The sequence below is a fragment of the Pseudophryne corroboree genome, chromosome 7 (genome assembly GCF_028390025.1).
Source record: "Pseudophryne corroboree isolate aPseCor3 chromosome 7, aPseCor3.hap2, whole genome shotgun sequence".
In the NCBI taxonomy this organism is placed as follows: domain Eukaryota; kingdom Metazoa; phylum Chordata; class Amphibia; order Anura; family Myobatrachidae; genus Pseudophryne; species Pseudophryne corroboree.
The window spans coordinates 377,370,409-377,378,330 of record NC_086450.1 but is presented as its reverse complement, the minus strand read 5'-3'; the positions used below and the strand labels follow the sequence as shown (position 1 = coordinate 377,378,330).

The 7,922-nt window shown below is 53.1% G+C and overlaps 1 long non-coding RNA gene across 1 annotated transcript in view; it reads left to right on the top strand.

Annotated features, from left to right (window-relative positions):
* The window catches only part of LOC134945334 (uncharacterized), a 45,185-nt gene extending 40,680 nt beyond the window's left edge, over positions 1-4,505 (top strand). The window contains exons 3-4 of the long non-coding RNA XR_010182099.1: positions 4,052-4,180; positions 4,267-4,505. This is a non-coding gene — a long non-coding RNA (uncharacterized LOC134945334). The remainder of the gene's footprint in view (positions 1-4,051; positions 4,181-4,266) is intronic.
* Positions 4,506-7,922: the final 3,417 nt, after the last annotated feature.

The following is a 7,922-nucleotide window of genomic DNA, read 5'->3' as shown; positions in this document are numbered from 1 at the left end:
CCCCTCGTCTCGCCTGATCTTCACCAGTCACCCCCCTTCCGCAAAGGGAAGCCGGCGAGAGCCCGGGCTGCGGAAGCCAGCGGGTGCCCGGGCTGTGGACGCCGGCGAGAGCCCGGGCTGTTCTTTTCTTCCTTCCATCCGTCCATTATTTCATTTTCTATCTGTATGTATGGAGTCCGGGCAGCGGAAGCCGGCGGGTGCCCGGGCTGTGGAAGCCGGCGAGAGCCTGGGCTGTTCTTCTCTTCCATCCATCCATCCATTATTTCATTTTCTATCTGTATGTATGGAGCCCGGGCTGCGGAAGCTGGCGAGAGCCCGGGCTGTTCTTCTCTTCCATCCTTCCATCCATCCTTCCATTCATGCATCCATCCGTTCATTATTTCATTTTCTAACTGTAATGTAATTGAAATGATAAAAAAAAAAAAATCTGTCTACATCTACTACCTACAGATACGTTACCGTATCTGTAGGTAGTATATGTAGACAGATTTTTTTTTTTTTTTATCGTTTCAATTGTCTTGTCTTTACTGATCTCTTCCCTTTCCATTTTTGGAAGGACCCGTCTCTTTCGAAGAGCCTGCCGTGCCGCCAGGCGGCCAGCAGGGGGCGCCGCAGCGGGGACCGGAGGATGAAACGATCCGACCGACAGGCCGGGTAGTTTCTCCCTGGCTTTTTTTATTTTATTTTATAGAATTGTTTTTGTGGTATTCTTTTACCCCCTTTTTTTCCCCTATTTTTTTTTCTTTTTCTTTTTTTTCCTTTAATTTATTTTCCCCCCACCAGGGGGCGCCGACGAGGGGAGACGCCTCCCCGCCGCCGCCGGCCCGGACACATCGCAAATTTACAACGGTGGATTATTTTATTATTATTTTTTTACGCGGCCAGCAGGGGGCGCCACGCGCACGGACCGGCGTCCGCCATTGGCCGCTCGGGAACTTTGCATCTCAATCAGCGGGGTGTTTTGGTCTTTTGCCTGTTCACTTTTTTTTTCTTATTTCCCCTCTCAATCGTGTTTTCCCTCGGCTGGCCAGCGGGGGGCGCCGCGGCAGGGACACGGGGGCGGGGGGGGGTTTCATCCGGGCGGACCGGGTACTTTTCATCTGCTTGGGGCGAGTGCTTTTTTAAAAATTTTTATTTTTGTCTCGTTCCGTCCTTTCCTTCAACCGGCCAGCAGGGGGCGCCGCTGCCCGCAAGCTGGCGGGCCGTGGGCCCTCCGTCCCACTTACTTTCGCCCGATGGGAATTTTTTCTTTTTATCCGAGAGGACACACGGATTCTGCACCCCCCCACCGTCGTCAGGCGGCCACCGGAGGGCGCCGCTGCGGGAATATGGGCCCGGCCCCGCCACCCGGGGGCCCGGGCCCTCTCTCCCGCTTACATTTGCCGGGCTTATATATTATTTATATTATTTCAGCCAAGTCCGCGGAGCTCGTGTGAGAAGGGCATTCGTCAGAAAAATCGCGGAGCCCGAAAACCGGGTCTGATATTAATTTAATCCAGAGGGAAGGTTGCCCAAGTCCGCGGAGCTCAGGTGAGAAGGGCATTCGTCAGAAAAATCGCGGAGCCCGAAAACCGGGTCTGATATTAATACAATCCAGAGGGAAGGTTGCCCAAGTCCGCGGAGCTCAGGTGAGAAGGGCATTCGTCAGAAAAATCGCGGAGCCCGAAAACCGGGTCTGATATTAATTCAATCCAGAGGGAAGGTTGCCCAAGTCCGCGGAGCTCAGGTGAGAAGGGCATTTGTCAGAAAAATCGCGGAGCTCGCAGCCGCGTTCTATACCTCCCCCCCTTGCCCATCGCAGCGCCCCCTGGTGGGCTTAATCCGGTACTACGATTTGTGGAAGTCTTGCCGATGAGTGGAGACTGGCACCCCTCGGGCCGGGACAGGCTTCCAGGAGCCTGGGGAAAATCGGAGCATGTGACGCAAAAGTGTCGCGCGCGCCACCCGATACGTGACTCTAATAAGAACCACCTCTCCGGATGTGCAATAGGAAGCACATGCCGAGGCCTGGGCCCTTGATTCCCCGAACCCTGTATTTACGGTGGGCGTGGTTAGACAGAAAGCACGGGCTTGGTACGGTGTGTGCGCCACAAACCCCGGAAGTCCTGGGTCTGCCGGTCCCCTTGAGGCAATGGACGGAACAGACGGCAGTGACGAAGACTATCTCCCCGACTCGTCAGAGTTGAGCAGCTCGGATGATAGTGGAGGGGAGGAGACGTCTTTTCACGGCAGGCAGGTTCTGGAAGTGTCCGGGGCTTGCTCCGCGGAGGCCGACCCAAGTCTCCATCCGGCCCGCGCAGTGTCGGTCCAGGTACTTACCCGAAAAGCAGATGGTTCGATTGCATGTAACAAGAAAAATTTCAGCCTGTGGTGCGAGAGGCCATTCTCAAAAATTGCGAGACATGCGCAAGCTGTCCACCACAATGAGCATGAGGTAGCAAGGGCACTCAGCTTTCCGAAGCGCTCCAGGGAAAGGACAGTGCAGCTAGACCTGATTCGCACCCGGGGAAAGTTTGCCCATAATGTCGGGGTTCTCCATGAGGGCAGCGGAGTCCTCCTACCGTGCAAGAAGCAACGGCTCCCCAAGATTTCATGCACTGTGTAAAATGTAAAGGGCTATTCTCCAGGAAGCACCTGTGGCGCCATGTGAAGAGGTGCCCGCTCCGCAAAAGTGACAGCCCCAAACCTGGAAGAACAAGGGTGCAGGGTCTCTTCACTTACGCCACACCTCTCCCGAAGGATGTTGGCACCGGCCTCTGGAAGTTGCTGAGCGAAATGAATTACGATGATGTGGTACCGGTAATCAAAGGGGACTGCTGTATTATGCTGGGGTCTGATGTCAGCAAGCATGATTACATCTGTCAGAAGCTCAGAGAGGTGGGGCAGCTTCTGCTGAAGGCGATGAAGGTCACACCGTTGCGGTGTATGGAAGATTTCATTTGCCCACCGAATTTCCTGCAAGTGGTGCATGCTGTGAGGAGCCTGGCCGGTTACGATGACCGCACCAATACATATAAAATACCCTTGTTGGCTCTGAAGGTGGGACACAGCTTGCAGAAGATTTCTGCTATGGTGGAGTGTCAGGCACTGATGGAGGGCAGTGCCCTGACTGTGGAGCGTGCCCGAAACTTTCAGAAAATTTATGAGGCGAGGTGGAGCGAGCTCATCTCCACTGCTGCCCTGAAGACACTTCAAGAGATAAAATGGAATGCACCGCTGCTTCTGCCCTTCACTGATGATGTTAAGCGCTTGAACCTGTACCTCCTTGACCGTCAGCGAGAGTACATTGATGAGTTGTCCGCCCACCCTTCCAAAAAGTAGTGGTCCATGTTGGCCAAAGTTACCCTCACGCAGCTGATTCTCTTCAACCGCAGGAGAGAAGGTGAGGTTTCCAAGATGCGGCTCTCCTCCTTCGATTTACGGCACACAGCCAATTTGCAGGGTGATGTGGCCCAGGCCCTGTCAGAGCTGGAGAAGGCACTCTGTCGTCACTGCTCCCGTATTGAGATTCCTGGGAAAAGAGGCAGGAAAGTCCCTGTCCTGTTATCTCCAAGCATGCAGAAAGCGATGGAGCTCCTCACAGAGAAGCGGACAGAATGTGGTGTGACCCCACACAATATCTACATGTTTGCTAGGCCAACAGCCATGTCCCATTATAGGGGATCCGACTGCATACGTCTCTACGCCCGGGAGTGTGGGGCCAAGCACCCCGAAGCATTATCTTCCACCCGCCTACGGAAGCATGTGGCTACACTTTCCAGGGTCTTCAACCTGAGCGATACAGAGATGGATCAGCTTGCTGATTTCCTTGGACATGATGTCGGGGTGCATCGGCATTATTACCGCCTCCAGGAGGGTACCCTTCAACTGGCCAAGTTGAGCAAGCTCTTTCTGGCTCTCGAGCAAGGGAGAATGGCTGAATTCAGGGGCCACAGTCTGGAAGAGATCTCCATTGATCCAAACGGTAGGTATCACTTGACAGTGTGGCTCCAGGGACTGACTGTCTAAGTGGGCTGGTGTGATCGGTTTCCCTGTCCTTCTCTATCCACAGAGCTGATCCAGGTGGTGAGCGATGACTCTGGGGATGAGCCAGAGAGTCAAGATACCGAGGGTGCCATGGGGCACATGGGAAAAGAAGCCGGCAGCGTGGTGTTGGCGGCGGATGGAGGTGCAGCTAAAGGTGGGTGTGACTGTCCATTCCATTTGAGATGCGTCCATGACTGGTGGTGGCGTTGCATGGTGACTGACCTTTCCTCTCCCGCACAGGTGACAGAAGGGGTGCCAAGCGAAATCCGTGGATCCCAGCAGAAGTGAAAGCTGTTGAACGTCACATGATTCGGTTCATTCGCTCATTCAAGGTGCCGGGCAAGAATGACTGTGATGCGTGCCTAAGGGCAGAACGACAAGCGCTGAAGGCTCGGAACTGGCTCTCGGTTAAGTTTTACATTAAGAACCGAATTACTGCTGAAATGAGAAAGACCCTTTCCTGAATAAAATGTATCTGCTGCTGAATACATGTTTCCTCTATTTCTGGTTAACCCTGAAAATAAATCAGTTATGTGGGTGTCCTCACGAGGCAGGTATTCCTGAATGGGTCCCCATGAGGTCCAGGGTCCTTCTGGTATTTGATACTGATTTATCGGTCAATTTGGTAAGGCGCAATGTGAATGTGATTCCCTCGGTGGGTGCGGACCCCCTGGTCATGCTGCTCGGGTGCAAGGAAAAAGGTGTCCCCATGAGGAAGGTTCCAGACATATGTCCCGATGAGGATAGAAAAACAAGTATGTGTGTGTGTGTGTGTGTGTGTGTGTGTGTGTGTGTGTGTGTGTGTGGCATCTGTAGGGAGTGCGGGGACAGGTGTGTGTGTGTGTGTGTGTGTGTGTGTGTGTGTGTGTGGCATCTGTAGTGAGTGTGGGGACAGGTGAGTGTGTGTAATCTGTAGTGAGTGCAGGGACAGGTGTGTGTGTGGCATCTGTAGTGAGTGCAGGGACAGGTGTGTGAGTGGCATCTGTAGTGAGTGCGGGGACAGGTGTGTGTGCGCAGGGACAGCACACCCTCCAACATGACCTATTCCACTAGGTACAAAATGCTCTTCTCCTGGACTTCTTTGCCGGTGGCAATTGCAGAGGTGGAGCTACAGCACAGTCCAAAATTCAAATAGGGGAGCCACACCAACTGTCACCCCAAACACTGCCAGACATTGCTACTTGCTAGCTGGACTCACTGGCAGTTGGTTTGTCCCCCCCCCCCCCCATTTGAATTTAGGACTGTGCTGCAGCCCCACCCCTGCAACTGCCAATGGCAAGGAAGTCCAGGAACAGAGCATTTTGTACCTAATGGAATGGGTCATGCTGGAGGGTATGGGACAGGTGTGTGTGGCATCTGTAGTGAGTGCGGGGACAGGTGTGTCTGTGTGGCATCTGTAGTGAGTGCGGGGACAGGTGTGTCTGTGTGGCATCTGTAGTGAGTGTGGGGACAGGTGTGTGTGGCATCTGTAGTGAGCGTGGGGACAGGTGTGTGTGTGTGTGTGTGGCAATCTGTAGTGAGTGCAGGGACAGGACTGTGTGTGTGTGTGTGTGTGTTTGTGTGTGTGTGTGTGTGTGTGTGTGTGTGTGTGGCATCTAGTGAGTGTGGGGACAGGACTCTGTGTGTGGCTACAGTAGTGAGATGTAGTGTACAGATATGTTCCTGCTCTCCCTTCCCAGGTGCTGCTGACTGTATCACTGATGGCTGTATTGCCCTGTGTAACCTGCCACGGAGGCACACAGAGCAGCAGTGTGTATTCTTTCTATTGAGCCGGCCGTGATCCAATCGGAGCTCATGGACCGACAGCCAATCAGGAGCTCCGATTGGCTCGAGGCCGGCTGAATAGAAAGAAGAATACACACTGTTGCTCTGTGTGCCTCCGTGGCTGCTTGCCCTGCCGGTGCGCACCGCGTAGGCTGCTGGCCTGTCCCCGTGATCCTCATTGCTGCCACCCGGACCACCTCTCAGACAGGGCCCGGGACTGCAGTCCCCACCGTCCCCCCTTGATGGCGGGCCTGCTGAGAGCCACCACAATTTGTGCCTCCCCAGCCTACTCTGACCTCACCGCACGTCACTGGGTGCAACTTATGATTGAGGCTATTAGGGTCATTTTACACATTACTGATAAGGTACCTGAGCCTGCAGAGGAGACTGAAGGTGTGTACACACAGTGAGATATTTTCTTTCGATTTTTGACTATATAGTCAAAATCGCAAGAAAAGTTAGTGCAGATCGCAAGGTGAAAGTCACCTTGCAACCCGATGCGCGGTCCCGCCAGGTCGGCATCGCATGAAAAGATAGACTGTGCAGGTAAGTCAATCCTTGCTAGATCAGTGTACTATCTAGTTCATCTCACATGTCAATTACATCTCACATAAGCCAAAATCTCACATAAGCCAAAATCGTAAGCACACATAGGCCCTCATTCCGAGTTGTTCGCTCGTTAGTGTTTTTCGCAACGGAGCGATTAGTCGCAAACTGCGCATGCGCAATGTTCGCAGTGCGTCTGCGCCAAGTAAATTTGCAACAAAGTTTGGTATTTTACTCACGGCTTAACGAAGAAATTTCTTCGTTCTGGTGATCGGAGAGTGATTGACAGGAAGTGGGTGTTTCTGGGCGGAAACTGGCCGTTTTATGGGTGTGTGCGAAAAAACGCTGCCGTTTCTGTGAAAAACGCGGGAGTGGCTGGAGAAACGGGGGAGTGTCTGGGCGAACGCTGGGTGTGTTTGTGACGTCAAAACAGGAACGAAACTGACTGAACTGATCACAGTGGCAGAGTAAGTCTCGAGCTACTCAGAAACTGCAAAGAAATTTCTATTCGCAATTCTGCGATTCTTTCGTTCGCAATTCTGCAAAGCTAAGATTCACTCCCAGTAGGCGGCGGCTTAGCGTGTGCAAAGCTGCTAAAAGCAGCTAACGAGCGAACAACTCGGAATGAGGGCCATAGTCCGTATCTCAAGAAAAGTTAGTAAAAATCGGTGGTGCTGGGCTCCGGGGAGTTCAAGGGAAATAGCATAGTCAAAATCGGCCATAGCAAGGATCTCACCGTGTGTACACATCTTTACTTTACTGATTCTAAGAAATCCTCTATTACAGGGCTGGCCAAACCGGTCCTCAAGATCTACCAACAGTTCATGTTTTCCAGGCCTCCTGGAGATCTGTAGAACATACCTCCCAACTTTGGCTGCCTTGAAAGAGGGACACATGCGCGGCGAAGCCGCCCGCGCTCCCGAAAGGGGGCGTGGCCTATGAAAAGGGCGGTGGCTTCGCGGGAAGACCCGCGATCGCGAGCCACGCCCCCCGGTTTCATCACTGAGGGGGCATGCCCAGCGCTCCGTGAGCCGCTGGCATGCCCCTCTCCCTCTGTCTACAATGAATAGACGCTGTGCGCATGCGCACAGCGTCTATTGACCGCTGCTCTGCTAAGCAGGGCAGCGAGAGACTGAGCCTCCCAACTGTCCCCCCCCCACCGCGAGACACTGCGGCCCGCGTGTGGGACAGCGGGACAGACCCCAAAAAACGGGACTGTCCCGCGAAAATCGGGACAGTTGGGAGGTATGGTAGAATTGTCAGTTAGGAATGAATGCAGCACATCTTAATTAGTAATGACTACACCTGTGCACCAGCTAGGTGGTCTGGAAAATGTGTACTGTTGGTAGATCTCGAGGACTGGTTTGGCCAGCCCTGCTCTATTACATTCCCTGTGTCTAAGGATTTAAATGCATTGTTTGAAAAATCCTGGGAAAACCCATAGAAAAAATTCCAGATCCCAAAAAGGGTTCTCATTGCTTTTCCTTTCCCTGAAGAGGATAGGAAATAGTGGGAAATCCCGCCTGTAGTAGACGCTTCTGTGTCTAGGTTGTCTAAAAAATTGGTTTTACCTGTCCCAGGTTCCA